General features: G+C 60.8%; 1 protein-coding gene across 3 annotated transcripts in view; it reads right to left on the bottom strand.

Moving 5' to 3' along the window:
* Positions 1-17,882, bottom strand: part of DAGLA (diacylglycerol lipase alpha) — a 61,455-nt gene that overhangs the window by 30,447 nt on the left and 13,126 nt on the right. The window contains exon 1 of one of the 3 annotated variants that reach the window (XM_045786824.2): positions 16,101-17,433. The exons of 1 other annotated variant lie outside the window; for it this stretch is intronic. The gene's annotated coding sequence lies outside the window, so the exon portion shown is untranslated. Of the gene's footprint in view, positions 1-6; positions 2,169-16,100; positions 17,434-17,882 lie in introns of those variants that run through there. One more of the 3 variants, XM_045786823.2, reaches the window with a different exon arrangement.

Raw genomic sequence — 17,882 nt, 5'->3', positions numbered from 1 at the left:
AGATACCTGGGACTCCCGGCTTCCCTCGCGGTGTCATGACCAGGGGCTGGACACACAGTCCCAGAGTCCCGGAGCTGGCCCCCGCCCTTGTTCCTCATGCACGCCCCACTTCAACTTCCCCCAAGAGAGCTCCTGACATGTGACCCTCTTGGAAGCTGGCCGGTCCACGTGAGATCCGTCCCCAAGAAGGCATCAACCACTTATACGGTTTTAAGCAGAGTCGTCCGTGGCTGGCTCTCCACCTCCCACGGCAGGGTCCCCACTACTCTGCAGCTCAGCTGGCAAAAGACAGGAGACCTCAGACCCAAGCCCCCCTTCCCGGGCGCCTCCGTGCACCCCAGCCTGCCGAGGCTGGCAACGGGGCCGGGCCTAGCCTCATTTAGAGCTGCCAGTCCCGGACCGAGAGCAGAGTCCCCAGGCCAGACTGCCACTGCCCCTCCAGACCTGTTTCCTCTTCTGGAGAATGAGGAGCCTGGGCCACCGATGGGAGGCTTGTGGTTTTGTACTTCTGTTCGTAATTACTTGATTTCACAACAAACGGCAGCGGGTGCCTTATAGGAACCAGAAACAATGAAGAGATGGAGTATGAATTTAAGAACACACACACTTCAGCACAAAAACTAAGGCAATTAAAGTAGAAGGTGGGGGGAATCGGTTGCACCCGGGTAAGAAGACATAGACGCTCTCATAGGAACCACGTGTTAAACTATTATTAGACTCCATGTTTCCCGGCGGCCAAAGTGAAAAAGGAAACTGGGTAGTCTGTAAAGTCTCTTTGAGCTCTGCAGGCTGTTTTGATCCATGGTTCCCTGAGCGGAGGGCCCAGGACTCCCTCCCTACCCCACAATGAATGGGATTCCCCATTTGGAAGGGCTTTGAAATGGGAAGGTGCTCCAAACAAGGTGAGGGGGCAGGCGCCTGCTGCCTAGGCTCTCTGGGTCTGATCCAGACTGTTCCTGTGTTGGATACTGGAGCTCGTCTAGCCTCGTTGGGGAAGGGCGTCTGACCTGGGGGATGACTGCAGTGTGGCTGGGCCCCAGGCAGCCCGCAGGGTGAGTGGTGGCCCCCAGGGGTTCCACGGCTAGTAAGAGAGCTAGTTAACCTCCCTGCTCACTCACGTGGCATCCACGAGAGTACGTGCAGAGGGAGGGGATCAACCCACAGTACCTGGTTCTGATTTCCTGAAACCTTAGGGCAGTTCCAGGGTGGTCTGGATGGTGGGGAGACAGCCCACCGGTAAGGTGGGGACCCAGTCATTTCGTTTCCTCTAGCGTTTGTCAGTTGCCTACCACGTCTTGGGCCTGGTCTAAGCCCTTGGCACACATAACTCAGTCCTCAGAACAACGCTGGGAGGCAGGTACTGCTACTGCCTGTATTTTACAGATGAGGTGAAGTGACTTGCCCAGGGTCACACAGTCTAATTCCAGAGCCCATGTCTTAACCGCGACACGCCGCTTCTGAGGAGCGGGCCTCGACCAAATGCCCGCTTCTGAACCCAGAAGCTGGCTTCAAGGCTCCCCTCACAGCATGAGGAGGCAGGGTCCTGGAAACCATAAAGAAGTCTCCGGGTCTCCGTGTAGCTGCAGACTCACGGTCACACCGTCACATGCGAGAGAGAGGGTATCGGCCTATTGAGCAGAAGAGGAAGACTGAGCGCCTGGCTGGAGGTGAGCAGGCTATGGGACCTGGAGAGGGCACAGAGCCAACGCCGTGAATGTGGTGTCATTCCAGCCTCATCAGGCTGTTAGCCCAGCTCCACTGACGAAGAAACCACGGCTCAGGGAGGTGCAACATTTGCCCAAAGATCCCACGACAAGGCGCTGGGATTTCAGTCTCCTTGAGTGACTTGCAAGAGAGAAAAAAAAATATCTCGGCCTCCTTCCGTCCGACTCCTCATTCCCACACACAGACACTAAGACCCACACATTCCTGCCACCCTGAATGCCCCTTCTCCTTCCCAGGTCTGTGGCCCCACACGGAGGCTGGGCTCTGGAAGGCACGGGAAGGGGGAAGGAGCCGAAGCAGGCGACAGGGAGAAAGCGCGCGTGGGCTGGGGGCCGCATGCGCCAGCAGCCTGGGCCCGGGTGTGTGCTACCCAAGTTAGGGGCCCAAAAGCTGTTGCTTTTCACGCCTCAGCTGTGCCCGAGCGGAAGGCAGCGCCGAGCCTGCCCGGGGCTGGGCTTCAGCACGAGCCGGGCCCTCACACGCTCAGGCCCGGGGACTAACACGGCGTGCCCGGTGCGGTGGGGAGCACAAGGGGCACGCCACTGCCACTTGTGGATTTTATTTATTTATTCGACAGAGATAGAGACAGCCAGCGAGAGGGGGAACACAAGCAGGGGGAGTGGGAGAGGAAGAAGCAGGCTCATAGCGGAAGAGCCTGATGTGGGGCTCGATCCCATAACACCGGGATCACGCCCTGAGCCGAAGGCAGACGCTTAACCGCTGTGCCACCCAGGCGCCCCATGTCCCCAGAGTCTTAGACTAACAAGCACCTCCCCTCCCTCCCCACCAGGATGGCCTTGACGGGGAGGCGCCCCCTCTGCCCCTCACTGCGGCCCTGGGGGCGGGGCTGTTCTCCTGTCACCTGAGGGGAGACTGAGGCTCCAGGAGGTGAAATCAGCTGATGAGGGAGGGGCCAAGTCAGGCTGTGAGGCCACATCCTCCTGCTTGCTGACCAGAGCCCTTCCCGCAGAGAAGAAATCTGGGGTCGGGCACGGAGTTCAGGGAAGAGAATGAAAAGGAGGAGCCCCAGCTGCCGGGGGCCTCGACGGCTAGCCATCCTGGGCTGGGCCCAGAAACAGCCCCAGCAATTATTTTAACACTTGTTTGTTTGTTTTTAAGATTTATTTATTTATTTGAGAGAGCATGCGGGGGGGGGGGGCAGAGAGCAGAGAGAGAGAGAGAATCTGAAGCAGACTCCTTGCTGAACAAGGAGCCTGAGATCAGGACCTGAGCCAAAACCGAGAGTCGGACGCTTAACCGACTGAGTCACCCAGGCGCCCCAACACCTGCTTATTTATTTTTTTTAAACCTTATATAGCACTTAGTACATGCCAGGTACCGCAGCAAGGAGTTCAGAGACACTGCCTCCTTTAATTTTATCTTTTCAACAACCCTATGAGGTAAGTGCTCGGATGAGGGAACTGAGGCCCAGAGAAGTTAAGTAACTTGCCCAAGGTCACTCAGGAAGTGGCGGAGCCGGGCCGGAAGCTGCGGGCCGGGCTCCCAGGCGTCTTGAGGAGCCCTCCTCAGGGCTCCATTTATCACAGAGGCTCCAGCTTCTCTTTCTGACGCTAATTATTTTCCCCTCCTCTACAACAAACAGGATTTGCCATTTGCTACCGGCCCTGTCACTGACACCAGCCAGCTCCCTGGGAATCAACTGGGGCCTCTGGTCTCCTGCTAGTTGCTCCAGGAGGGCAACTGGCTGCTGAGGAATGAGGAGGGAGGCCCGGGCCCTCCACCCACCCCACAGCCCTCCCCCGCTCCTCCCTCCCTTCTGGAGGTTAACACTAGGGCCCACTCGGTCCTGGGCCCAAGGGACCTGTTTCCAACAGTGAAAGGGGTCCCCCAGGTTCTGGCCAGGCCAGGTTTTGTTTCTGAATTCTTCCTCAGGCTGTTTATTTTCCTGAAATTAGGAAAGGGCCCTTGAACCACACTCATTCTTGTGCCTGGGGCAAAGGTACCCAGCAGTGGCCCGGGGAGGCAGCCTCTCCGGCCTTCTGATGGTGCTGCCTGGCTGTCTCCGAGCCCCAGGCCAGTTCCTCCTGCCTGTCTGGGGGTGTGTGGGGGGGACAGGCTGGCAGGCTTTGGTCCCAGGCTTGTTTCCACCCAGGGGGAGTCCTTTCCCTACCGCCCCTGTGGTCCTCCCACATTCTCTAACACACCCTTCCCCAGCTGTCCCCTGGAACCCTCCCCCCCTCAATGCATGGACCTGGAGGGTGATAGCCAGCCAATGAGCCCACGGCTGCCTCCCCTCCAGCCCTGGAAGGAATCTTGATTCCATCCCTTCTAGTTGTCTGTGACCTTTGCTTCTCTGAGCCTCAGACTCCTCATCTGCACAATGGGACAGTGAAGGTACCTGCTTCAAAGGAAATCACAAGGAGTAAAGTCACAAAGTACTCGGCTCGTAGAAAGTACTAGTTGCCACTACTGTTGTGAGTCGTGTTTCCTGAGTGCTCAGACCTTTCCTCGCCGCACCAAGCCCCTACCCCCGGACGTGTGGCAGGGCTGCTAATTTCTCTGCCAGCTAAGACAACCCTCCTACAGAAAGGCCCAGCTCTCTATCTCTGGCTACCAGGCTGACCCACGCCTGCCCTCACCCTTGCCAACCCACATGATGCCCTGACCTACCTCTCCTGGGAGCCCCACCTGCTCACGCTGGGGCTTCACTGGCCCTGCCTCCTTTCACCCGTAAAGAGCCCATGCGATGGGAATCACCATCCAGTGGGTCAGCCTGTACCACGGAGCTCCATCCAAGCCCATGCTTGTGCTCTGGCTAGAATTCCCTACGTCTGTGTCTGCAGTTTCAAGACGTCGCACTGCTCACACTCAGGATGCCCTACGGGGTAGAGGCCCACTATTCATGCCCACCTGCCCCGCCCAGCAGCCTAGTCACCCTACCCCCTGCCCCTCCCTCTCCAGCCTCCCGCAGGGCCTGTGTGAAAGCTCCTTGCTGGGAGCCCTGCTCACGGCCCCCTCTACCAGGCAGTTCAGTGCACGGCCTGGTCTGGCTTCGCAGAGCTTCCCAGAGAGGAGATTCCCTGTCCCGGGTGCTGGCAACACCTCGGAGAGGAATTAGCACCTTCCACTTCATTAGAGGTCCCCTAGTGAGGCTGTTAATGAGAATGCTAAGTGGGCCACACCCAGCCTGCCACCTCGCCCCATGCCCTGCATACCCTGTGCAGGCAGCCATGGTCCTGGTGCGCCTCCTCAGGCTGTGGGCTGGGTCTTGGAGTCTGGCCTGCACCGGGGAAAATGCCTCCCTGAGTCTGCATGGGCCCCGGATCCATGAAGGGGCCAGCTCCATGGGTGGCATGGCCATCTAGGGCACAGGCCGGCCGCCTGAGCTATTGGGTTTCACTTCTACCATTCCCTGGGCATCAAGGAAGCAGGCAGGCATCGAGTGACAACGTAACACTAGCTCCTTCCCAGGGGAGGAGATCTGCAGAATTCCCGTATGTAACAGCAAGAGCCAACGTCCTCTACCCCACCGAACATGGATGGAAGGAGCATGGGGGGCTTTCAACTGCACACAGGCCTGGGCCCAGCCCCCCCCCCCATGGGGCCCTCCTCTCCTGTGTCCAATGAAGGGATGTCAATACTCTTCAAAGTGGGGTTCTGGAAACCCTGAGGGACCCCCAGATAAGGGTAAGTGGCCATAGCAGGCAGGGCTGGAGCTTCCTGGGGCTTGTGTGCCATGTCAGTCCGAGTCGACGTTAGCGGCTTTACATATGGGGGTTCCTTGTAACCTTTTATTACAACAAAACAGTCTCGGTGCTTAAAAGCATCTGAGAGGCACTGGGCAGGATGACCTCTCAAGTCCACTCTGGCCTTGACTTTTAGAATTCTACCTGGTTTTGACGAGGAGAGGGCCCTGGGGTTCCAGGCAGGAACCCAAACTAGTTCCACAGGCCACAGAGTCTGTCTGGCCGGAGCCCTGAGGGCAAAAGGGGGTCACAGGAAACACTGGGAGCTCTGCCTGGGGCCTGGGGCTGACTCTGCTCCCCTTCGGACACCCCTCCCCCACAACCACTCCCTCCCACCTTCCTGGGCACGACAAAGCTGGACCCAAGCCCAAGCTACCCCGGGCTTCCAGGGAGGGACAGGGGCTCAGAAGGTCCTCTTCTCTGGATGGAGGGCAGGGCTAGACCTGCCAGTGTCCCCTCCTCACTCAGATGTCCACTGAGCTACGACCTTCAGAGCGTAGGACGTCCCCGGGCAAATCAACTACAGACCCACCGCTTCCTCCTCTGTAAACGGGGATGGTGATGACAGTGCCTCCCTCTTGGGGCTGCTGTGAGGCCAAAGTGAGTTCAAAGCTGTGAAGTGCTGAGCGCAGGGGCTGGCAGAGAGGAGGTGCTCGGGAGCATTAGCTACGGATACACACAGTTTACGGGTTTAATTAAATCAACCCCCTCCTCAAAAGCATATTATGGCTCTGAAATGCCCTTTAAATAAGATCAAAACTGCCAACCACTGGCTATAAAGCTCTCCACCAACCGCCCCCCCTTCCGCCCCTGCCCATCGGACAAGCCCATTTCCTGCTCCTGACTATGTCTCTCATCCGCCCAGAACTGAGCAAGCCCAGGGGTTTCCTCCTCTCCAGATGGCCCACTCACTGCAGGGGCCCCTCCCTAGTGAAGCTCAGGGCCCCTCCCCGGTTGGCCGTAAGCCCTTGCCTTGCTTGATCAGCCTGCGACGGGCCAGGGGAGCCGGGGCCCGCGATCCAGCAGGCTTTCAACAAAGAGCTGACAGCACCAAGAGGGACCAGCAGGGCCGGGCACCGAGTGCTAACAGGATGCCCACCTGGGACCATGGAGACAGACAAGGTCCCAGCCAGACTGGCAGAGGCCGAGGCTCCTGCCAGGCAGAAAGTGGCACCTCATCTCCTCCAGGGCTTGGGGAGGCAGCGTGACAATGCCTGCTCTCGCAGCAGGCCCAGCCCTTCACCGCTTGTCCCAGAAAGGCTCCGGAGTGGGGGGGTGGCAGTGACGGAGTCAGGGAGAGCTAGGGGACCTGAAGGGGGGTGGCCTGCGTCACAGAGCCTGCTGACTTCCCCACCCTTGGTGGCCACTGGCTGCTATAAATACCACTCCTGCCTCTGGATGTTGCAGGAGGTGACCTAGAATCGTGGGCTCTGGGGCCTCCTGGGTGCCCCCGCCCTGCCAGGGTTAGACCAAGGTTGTCTGACTAGAACATCCTTGCAGCCTGGGAGCCCACCGACACCAAGCAGGGCCCTGGCCGGGAACGGGAAAGCCCCAACACTGAGGGAGACAGCTATGGCTTCCAGCCCCGAGCCTCCTATGCCCAGCATTTCTACCATTTTATGGCAAGCGTTGAGGACACCGGGTCCCTGGAGAACAAAGGCCTGGCCAGCCTGCAAAGGAGATGCAGTGCCCAAGGCTGCCAGCTCGGCCCCGAGACCACCCACCTCTGGCCTCAAGCTCAGGGGGGAAGGCTCCCAAACCATCCGATCCTGGGCCCCCTTCCCCCCTTCCTTGGTCCCACTGTGACACCGAGGTTCCACCTGGTTTCCCAACTTCTCGTCACCCTGGAAGCCTCCCAGAGTGGCCGACAGTGCTATTAGAACGAGTGGCACTCGTTCGTTCTTCTGGCCGCCAGCATGCTTCTGAGAGAGCCCTTTTCTCCACGATAGACCCGACAGGCCCAGGCCCCAAGCCCCCCGCTTGGCCGGCCCAGGAGCACAGGACAAGAGGTGGCCCCCGGCCCAGCAGCTGTGTGGACCCGCAACTCTCCCACAGGGCCAGGGTTGGGTTCCAGGCTCCCTGGCTTGGGACAGGGGAGGATGTGAGAGGAAGAAGGACTGGGAACAGCTCCAGGGGTGGGCTCCGGGTAGTGCGAACACAGGTGAAAGCTAGTTATAATGAAATGCGGGCATGAGGCCATTCTCCACCCATCCAGCAAGTCATCAGAGTACCTGCCACATGCCAGGGGCTGACGTGGGGCCAGGCTTCACAGAGCCCACAGGCCAGAAAATGTAAAGACCTGAAGCTAATCTTCACATACAGCCAGGGAAAATTCCATGATGCGTGCTCCGAGGGGGCGACCCGTCAGAGCCTGAGTAAGGAGGTGAGGACCGGCTGCCTTAAGAACTGGGAGCAGGGGCTGAGGTCTGGAGAACAAGCCAGAGGAAAGAGGCCACAAGGGGAGGGCATCACAGAGGACGCCCCTCAGCAGGAAGGCCCACATAGGAGGACCAGGAAGGACTGAGCAGAGACCAGATGAACGGGATAGAAGCAAAAAGGAGGCCTGAGGTGGAAAGGCTGGTGGGCCCAGTGGGTCTGAGCTTTATCCCGAGAACAGCGGGCAACCACGGGCCATAGCAGGCATGAGGCTGGAGAGAAGTGGGGGCCCACACTGAGGTTCAGCAGGCAGTGGTGACAGACGGGACGGGGCAGTAAGGGAGAGGGTGCTGTCAAGGATGCCCCAGCCAGATGGTCCGTGTAACTGGACAAACACCAAATGGTCCTGGCTCCAGGGGCCATGATACTCCGGGAGCCTCTCTCTCCTTGCAGAAAGGGAAGGATGGATGGTGCTCTGGTTTCCTCTGTCCCTGAAGGAGCGCCATTCAAACCCAGGCCTGGGGCAGCCTGCCCCACCCCAACATCTACGTCCTCTCCTGGACATCCAGTTCAGCCGGGTCCAGCCCTCAGGTGGGCGGCAGGCCCAGGTGTCCGGCCGGCCCGCACCCGCTCAAGGGGAGTCACTAGGCTCTGCTCCCACTGCTCAGGGTGGAAGTGCTGAGCTGGAGGTTGCAGGTACTTCCTGTGAACATTCAACTCCTCACTATTCCTGCCACCAAGCTCTGACCACAAATACAACCACGGGGAGGGGCCCTAATCTGGGGGGGACATCTCAGAGCTGATGCCAACATCACATAAGAGGGGAAACAGAGGCTCAGAGAGAGGACGGTTGTCTGCTGGTCAACCCCCCCCCCCCACCATTTCCAGCCTCCCCACTTAGAAAATGAAGACAGAGATTCCTCTGTGGGCCTGCCTGCCCTCATCTGCTCCCGGGCCGCCCTCGCAGATCACCCCCCAGCGCTCGGGCCTTCTCTCTGTCCCTCACACAGCCAAGTGTGTCCTGTCTCAACGTTCAGGCCTTCAGGCCTCCCCTCACCTGGACATGCCCCCTACCGCCTTCCATCTCTGCATGGCTGGCTCTGTCCTGTCACTCAGTTCCTAGCTCAAACCTTGCTCCTCTGACCTGCCTGCCCAATATCAGGGGTGCCCATCCCTGTCTCTCTCCATCACCTCTCTGTGTCTCCTGAATTTTCCTCTGGGCACTCACCAGCATCTAGCACTCTTGGCCTTATCGTCTGTCATCCTGTTTACTACCTGCCCCCCCCCCCCCGCCCCACCAGGGTGCGGCTCCTAGGGCAGGGGCCCTGCAGGAGGCAGGAACCCACCAAGTCCCTGCTGCTGGAGGAGGAGGAGCTATGCCCAAGCCCCGGCTGAGGGAGCCTGTGTAGAGCCCAGCCCAGAACCCAGGGCTCCTGCCTTCCAGCCCCAGGCCCTCTCCACACCTTCCGCTGGCCCCATCTGCTGGATCCAAGCTCCATCCCGAACCGCCCTCCCACAGCAGCAAGTGCGCCCTGGCCTCCCTGGCAGCCGACGACCTCACCACGGGACCCGGGAAGAAAGGTGGCGTCTTCGTTTCGCGGCTGCAGAGAACTGTGGCAGGAAGGGGGTGTTGGGTGGTTTGCCTGAGGGGACACAGAGAGCGGCAGAGCAATGACCAGGGCCTGCTGCCTGAGGGGCTCCTCTGCGCCTCAAGCCCCGCTCTCCCTGCCTGTCCGCGGGAGGGTGACGTGGGGTGCCCCGCTCTGCAAAGCACATGGCGGGGAGGAAGGGGGCACCTCCATGGGTGCTCAAGGCCTCTCCCAGCGCCAGGGCTCCCCGTGGGACCCTCGTGGCCTGCAGCCCAGATCCAGCCTGCGGATCTGGCTTCCTCTCTTAGAGCCTCAGCATCTCCATCCGAAAACAAGGTGAGGGACCAGATCATTTCCAATTTCCCCAGGACTCGCTTGTTGAGTCCCCTGAATGCTCTTCAATCTCTGGTTCGGGAGTGCGATCCCTTAGAAGGCTCAGAGGTATGGACAGGAGCACCTCACCGCGCCCGGGGAGGGAGACGGGCCGGAATGGCCACACTACAGCCCAGCAGTTTAAGGGCACCAGCCTGTGAGGTCAGCCAGAACGAAGTTCACAGCCGCTGACTTGCCCGTGACCGTGTGACCGCAGGAAGTCTCTCCGCCTGGGTTCCTCTCCAGACAATGCAGACAAGAGCGGGGCTGCCTCCTGGGCCTCTGGGGGAACAGATGCCCTACAGGTCCTCATTCTGCCTCCCTCCCTGTGACCCTCATCTGCTCTCTGCCAGCTTCCTAGGAGTGTGAGAACAGACAGGAAGTAGCAGGGGCCTCTTGGAAGGAAAACTCTATAAAAAGCCTCGGCAATGGGATGACTTCCCTTGAAGACAGAGCCCTGGGCCCCTACATCCCTGCCCCCCGTGGGCCTTATGCCAGGGTCTCTCCTCCTGGCTACGCAGGCACAACCCCAGAGGGACCAGAGGCAGGGGCAGCCCGGATGGTGAGGGGGCTACTTTCTTGACCCGCGGCCCCCTGTGCCAGCTCTACCACCCCACTCCGCACAGAACCTCCTTTCACCTCTTCTGGGCCCCGGGAGGATGCATGAGATCACGTCTGGGAAGTGCTCAGAGCTCCCCGGAGAGAAAAGAACGGAGGGATCCAAGGTGGGATTAATTACGTATCAATGTGCTCGTTTATTAGCGCGTCGATTTACTGCAGGGCCCAGAGTGGGACACGCGTGGAGCCTGGTATCCGAGAATCCAGGCTTGGTCCTGGGCCCAGCCATGAATACATGTGGGCAAGTCGCAGCCCCTCAGATCCCGGTTCCGGTAAAAGGGGGATAACTAACATCTGAGCGATGTGGGGTACAGCACGACACAGACAGGTGTTTCCTTCCCCGCAAACAGGGTCGCCAGGTATGAGACCCACAGCGTTGCCGTGAGGAGCGACAGTCGGGTGCTGGGCACGACACACATTAGGGGTCGTTACTGCCGCTGCAGGAGTGGCATGTGGGGTACGAGGACTGTCCATCGTGGGGCGGGCACCCATCCCTGACCTGTTGGAGGGAAGGCTGCGCAGGGCCTGGCGGCCACAGTGACTTAAACTAATTACTAGAGGCCGACACTGCCCTTCCTCCGCACCTGTCCTCCTCCCCAGCTAAGAGGTGGTGGCGGAGGGACCTGGGCTCCCCACAGCCAGGAGCCAGACGCACTCAGCCAGCTCCCCAAAGGCCAGGATGGGAGTGACCAGGCAACCTCCAGCAAGCTGTGCCCACCTGGGAAGGCTGTCCCCAAGCTTGAGTAATGACACTCTCTGGGCCGTCCTCTGTTTACAGAGCTCTTTACCCATGGAGGGGGCCGTGCAGCCTCTTGGTGTCAGCCCGCTTGTCCTCACAGCTTGTCTGACAGGTACCAAGTGGTGGGGAGACCACGGGCCAGAGCAGTGGGTTTGCTAAAGACCACAGTGCAAAGCAGGGTGGACCCCCCATGGCAGGCCGAGGTTCCTCACCCTCGCAGGACCAGAGCCACTCTGTAGGCTGGTCATAGGCAGGACGGCGAGGAGGGAGGTGCTGGCTCCCTATCCAGCTAATGCAGGCCTCTCCCTGGGGCCCCAGCTGCAGTGAAGAAAGGGCCTCTTCCCCGGGATGCCTGACCCACCCTGCCTCTGTGTGCCTCATGGATTCCCATCAACCGCGAGAACCAGGCCCGTGGCCTCAAGAAGACAGCAGCACGTCCCCTGGTCAGTGACTGCCCGTGTAGCAGACTCAGACCAGACAGAGGATGCTGGAAGCCTGCTGTCAGGAGGACAAGCGGAGAGGCAGGCCCAGGGCGCAAGAAGAAATCATCAAGTTTCTGGGGCTGATTCATCGGAAAAGGGGTGAAGGGCAGGGCAGGGCGGGGACTGGCGGAGTCCAGGCAAGCACTCCTCCCTGGGAGGAAGGGTGGGGCCGCGGGCAGCCACAGCGCCAGGAGGGAAGGGGGCAGATGTGCCTGTGCGGGAGGCTCCCGGCTTGGGCCCCGCGCTCCGGCCCCGGGCACACAAAAGTCCCGTTGACGCCGCCCCTTGCCCCCACACTCCGAGGCCAGTGCCCCACATAAGAGCTCTGGGGACCTCTTCTGCTCCTTGTCGCCCGTCCAGCTGCCACTGCCACTGCCACCCTGGCATGCCAGGCATGCCAGGCCCCAGCACTGCCGAGTCACATGCTCCGCGCGGGCGAGGCCAGGTCCTGCTGGGGCAGCGGTGGGCCTGGAGGGCATGGCACTTACGGGCAGTGGGGACCTCCTCAGTCATGCAGAAAAGCTGGAAACCTGGAAGCAGCGGACCACCTGCCTGCCACCCTCGCCCAGCCTCACCCCACCCCATCTTCCAGGAGGGCAAATCCTTGGGCAAACAGTGAGCCAGGTGTAAGCGACACAGCAAACGCAGGGCTGGGAAAAGCAAACACCGCAGGCCACCACTCTGCTGGGCCTGCTGCCCTACAGGCTGGCACTCGGCTGCTCACAGTGGCCTTGCCCGCAGCTGCTGCTGAGGCCCTGGGAGGAACCTGAGTGGGAGGGGCAGGGGAGGCGGTGGCAGGTGCAAACGGGCAGGGCACAAGTCCTCAGGACGCCGGGCTTACCATGCTGGGGTGCTGCCCCCCAGGCACCATGAGCCTTCTCTAGGGGACAGGCCAGCAATCCAGAAGGAGGTATGCCAAGGAGGGTCAGGCTGACCTGGGCCTGGACCTTCCGCTTGGCCATATCCTGGCTGTGGCCCTGCACAATTCTCAGGACCTTGGGGCTAGCAGCACCCAAGTTGGTGGCCCTTGGGAAGGTTAAATGGGGTCTGGAAAACACTTCGAGCACAGTTTGGCACCGATGAGGGTCTCAGTATATGGGTGCTGTGCCCAGCGTCACACGGCTGTCGGGTAGAGCAGGTCACAGAACATGGGGTGGCACTCTGGAGGCCTGCGCACCTCACCCTCCAAGGGCATCCTCACTCATGACCCCCGTGACCCCTGGCCTCAGCCTCCAGGGCAGACATCTCCAGGGAAGGCTGCTCCAGCAGCAGGGGGCTGCTCTTGTGGGCCCCAAACTCAGGGCAGCCACGGGCCAGGTCCCAGGGCAAGGCGAGGCCTGTGCCACCCCTGTTCCCCATACAGGGCTTCTGCCTCAGCTGACCCCACCCCACGAGCAGCCAGGGGAGTGAGGTTCCCCCTGCAGACCCCACCCTGGGGTTGAACCACACGTGCTGATGAGGCCGCTTGCCCTTCATCCGCTCTGCTTTTTGCCACAGCCAAGCATTCTGCGGGGTCAGAGCTCTTCATGCCTCCGTGCCTTTGCACAGAATGCCTTTTCTAATCCTGCTCGCCTGGGAACTCCTCAGCCTTTCAGGGCTTAGCCCAAATACCACAGCCTCTGTGAAGCCTCCCAAAGCCTGCGAACCCCGAAGCAGACCTGATCAGTGTCCCTCCATTCCTCCCCAGAGCACCCTGGCTCCTCACTATGCTGGGAGCTCCCAGAGGGCAGCACTGCACCCTCTGCCTGGGTCCCTGGCACCCAGCTCAGGGCCTGGTGGTCAGCAGCTGCTGGAGAAATGTCAGACCAGGCCCTGGGCCTGCTCCCTCGTTCCTCTGACATCGTGCTGCTGCCTGTTCGGCCAAAGAGACTCAGCATGCAGGAAGCAGGGCAAGACTGAGCGTCCCGGACAAGCAGATGGGGGCCCAAGATTTCCTCTCCTTTGGAGACGGTCCATGATCTGAACCCCTAGCCTCACCCACAGTCACAGGTGGCTTTGGGGGTTTGCAGGCTGCCTCCCCAATTTGGAAAGCAGACACCAAAGTTAACAGGAGGGGTGAGCAAAGGGACGGGAAATGCAACCAGCCCTGCAGGGAGATAGGAGCTGCGGCTGCCATCTGCTGTGAACAAGATGTCTGGGGACACGCACTCCTCAGTGCTGAGGTCTCCCGCCAACTCGTGGAGGGTGGGCCGCCCCTCTGCAGATGGGAGCCGGCGGCTTGGCCAAGCCCGAGAAGGTGCCAGGGCCCCCCTCCTGCCCACCTGGAGCCGCCGGCTTCCCCCCTCTGCCCTCTTGCTACTTACTCAACCTGACCATGGGGCCAGGAAGCCAGCCTGGGACACAAGCCACACTGGCTCTTCCAGGGAGCCCCCCTCCAGGCTGTAGGGAGCCAACACCACAAGAATAGTGATAATAAGGGTACAATCCCAGCGTGACCAGCTGCTGGAAGGCCCTGCACTGGCAACTCTGGGTCATCACCTCACTTGCCCCAACACCCCGGAGAGGAAGGAGGAGGAGACAGAGTCCAGGGGTGGGGGGATCCCTGTCTTTCCCCTCATTGCATAAGTACCTGGCCAACTAGGTTCTGGGGCTCCTTTGTTCTCTAATGCTGGGGACTTAGTGAAGGACAGGAGAACATCTGGGTGTGAAGGAACCTTCTGGGCCCCTGAGTCACATACAATCATTTTAGGAAGGAGGGTGAGGGCCAAGGATGCAGATCGCCCGCCCCAGGCAACACTGAGGTCAGCCGTAGGCCAGGCGCAGAACCTGGAACCCTGTGCCACCGCCCAGTTCCCAGGCCCTTGGCAGGCTCCTGGGCAGGGCTGTCCTCTGTCCTTCAAAGAGCGCTGCCCTTCGAGGGCCAGCCCTGCCTTAAGAGCCCATGGTGGTTCAGGCCAGGCCTTGCCTGCACCCAGCCTGTCCGCGCTGCCTGCGCAGGACTCACAGCTGCCCTGCCCTCCTGGCTGGGACCCCAGCCCTGTCACTCAGGAGGCGGGGCCCGCAGGCCACATTCCTTCCCTGGGCCACCCTGCCCTGTGCCTGCTCGTAGAGGGAGTAGTGTGGCCAAAGGAGCCAGACGTGCTTGCAGGGGTTTAAATGGCCTGCTTGTTGGACACCCTGGGGCTGCCCCGTGGCACCCAGCCAACAGAAATGGCTCCACTTCTCACCATGCCAGGCATGGGTAGGGGGCTGAGAAGTCTGTCCGCTGAGACTGAGCTGTGCCAGGGTCCCAAACGCCACCCTGTGAACTTCGGCCCTGCCAGCCCCCACTATTCCAGCCTGGAGAGGTCAGGGGGTGACTCTTCCCCCCACCAAGAAGAGGAAGGCAGGGACTCTGGGGCAACCATTCAGAACTGTACCTCCCATCCCACCCCCAGCCCAGCCCGCCCCATGCGGCTCTGCTGCCACCACCCCCACGGGCCTGCTCACAAGGCGCACACTCCACATTTCTGTCTGCACGGTCCCCCCCCAGTCCCCCACACACCGTAGCTGTGACACCTCCACCCGCTGCCAGCTCTCAGCTGAGGGCGGCACTGGCAGCTGGGGCCGAGGAGGGCCCCAAGATGTGCTCTAGGGCATCTGTGGGCCTGGAAACCTCTCGCAGACTCATGTGAATTCTTCTGGGGGGGGACAGCCTACAATCTTCTCCCTTTCTCCAAGGGTCCTTGGCCCCTGGCTGGGTCACTGTGCTGGCCCCACTTCCTGCCTCCCACAGTCCCCCCCCCCCCCGCCCCCAGGCGCCTGTCTGTGAAGTGCCTGGGGATCAAGGGACTCAATGGCTTCTCTATTCTCTGGAGGGAAGGCATTTCACCCTGGGGGGGCTCCTGCAGGGAGGCAGGGAGCAGCCCTGCCGGTGCTCAAGGCCCAAGATGCCTCACCACTCGTCCGTGTTGGGAAGTGCGGCTGTGAGCCTGGTGGAGAGCTTAGGGTCTTCCGCTCTGCTGGGGGGCCCGCCCACAGCCAGCCCCAGGGACCTGCTCCCCTATTCCCGGGACTCGCTCCGTGCGAGTTGCTGCAGCTCCTCAGACACCTTCACAAGTCACTCCTGCCTAGGCTGCGGCACAGCCAGGCCGGGGTGAGTCAGCCAGGGAAATCCCAGCCCGGCGCCCGCCGCTGGGTGACAGTTCCGCTGACACCTACGGAGTGGGGCGCCCGGCCCCTCCCGGCAGAGGGCGAGAGGAACACCCGGGCTCCCCCACCCCCATTTCCTGCTCCTTGAGAGGGGAGCCTGGCGGTGGCGGTGGCGGCAGGAAGGAGTCACAGTGCCAAGGAGCCCTGCCACAAGGCTCTGGTCCTACACGTTGCTCTGTGGCCTCCTCAGGCCCCCGCTCCCTTATCCTTGGCATGGCAGTAGGGGAGGAGGTGGGACAATGGTCTCCATGGCCCCTGGCAGCTCCTGCCTGGGACCTGTCCCCCCAACCACTGGGTATGCTGCTGCCAGGGCCTCAGCACCCCCAGGGTCCCGCTGGGCCAGGGTCACGGACACACCCACCTCATTCCTGGGAGGCCTCCAACTCCTGCCCGGGTACCCCCATCACATGCTGCCCTGCACCTCAAGGACAGGGACAAGAGAGCGAGGAAGAGAACAGGCCAGGAGAGGACCAGCCTGAGAGCCTGAAAGGGAAAGGCCAGAAAGGACAGGCACAAAGGCTGCTCCCGGCAGGACATCCTGTCCCTCAGGAAACCAGGCCAGGTCCCCACAAACCAGCCAGACCGGTTGGTGTTAGCGGGCACTTCACTGCTGCGGGCTGTCTGAGCATGTAGGGGAAGGGGTCTGCGAGATCCCGCCTAGGGCAGCTGCAGGCCGGGTCTGTCCTGTGGCAGATTCGGGCCAGTGCCTCACTGTGCACCCCATTACCCCATCACCCCATTCCCTTCCAGCTGGACTCCTGCCCAAATAGGGCTCCCTTCCCAGCATAAGAGAGGAGAGTGTGGGGAGGGTGATGTTCTGAGCACGCCTGCCCCCCTACCACTGCCTCAGTGGGCTCCAAGACCAGGGCAGGAGACCAGACCTAGGGCCTGGGAGTGCCAGCTGGGGCTTCAGATGTACTCAATGGGACCTTAGGAAGGAGCTTCTGGGAGGCGCCTGGGGGGCTCAGTCAGTTGGGCATCCAACTCTTGGTTTCATCTCCGTCATGATCTCAGGGTTGTGGGATGGAGTCCCACATTTGGCTCTGTGCTCAGCATGGGGTCTGCTTGTCCCTCTCCCTCTGCTCCTCCCCCCACTCGTGCACGTGCTCTTTCTCTCCCAAATAAATTAAAAATCTAAAAAAAAAAAAAAAGGAGGAAGAAGAAGAAGGAGCTTCTGGGGATCAGAACACGGAGGTGGCAAGCCCTATCCCCAAGCAGCTCACAGTGCAGAAGGAAACCCACATGCAGGCCAGAGGCCATGAAGCTATGATGCTGGGGACCCCACAGTGGGGACACCTGTCAGCCCAAGGTGGACAGAGAGGGCTTCTTACAAGTGCGGGAGGCTGAACAGATCACTGTTGATAGGGAAGAAAAAGCCAGGAAAGTAAGACTTGCTTGTTCTCTCCTGCCCCATAGAAAGCCTCCCAGAACCCCAGAGGCAAATGCACCTTGTTCCTGGGCCAGACCCCAGCCAGCACAGAGCCCTGCCTCCCTCACCTCTGCCCTTGTAGGGCTCTGTGCTGAGCACCACCATTAGCTCCCAACTCCTGCCTCTGGGTTGCTGGCAAAGCTGATTTCTACGGGCTCCCTGGGCCAGGAAAAACACACTCGGGAGTGCACAAAGGGCAGGTGAGCCCTTGGTGTTACCTGGACGGGAGCCCCTCCACAGGTGGGGAAATGAAGCTCAAGTTCAGGTTGCCCCTGCCTCCCCACCCCCCACCCCTTTGGTCTTCCCACCCTGGCAGGATTCCTCCTGAAGCCTGGGCCTCTTGCCCTTGCCGGGCAGGGAAGCCAGTGGTGGGAGAGGCCCAGAAAACCATCCATTTCTTTGAAAGAAGACTGAAAAGACATGGCCACACAAATCCCATGGGTTTACTTAAATGTCTTTAAAACAAATGGCTTGAATGGATTTCTCCCACCCTCCCTGAGCCACTCACTGGAAAACAGCAGCTGAAAGGGCCAGAGACTCGGGGCTGCTGGGGCCTGACGGAAGCGGGGTCTCAGCTGTCAAGCCAGGCAGGGGGCACTGGGATAAAGGCAGCTCTGGCCAGGAGCAGCTGGACAGCTGACACCTCACCCGCAGGCAGCACAGAGGCTACCCGGGGCTCGCGAGAGGCCGGTCTCACATTCAGGACTGTCCGGT

Source organism: Ursus americanus, chromosome 24 (genome assembly GCF_024610735.1).
Source record: "Ursus americanus isolate L20-20 chromosome 24, mUrsAme1.1.p, whole genome shotgun sequence".
NCBI classification, from domain to species: Eukaryota; Metazoa; Chordata; class Mammalia; order Carnivora; family Ursidae; genus Ursus; species Ursus americanus.
This window is presented reverse-complemented; position numbering and strand designations above follow the sequence as displayed.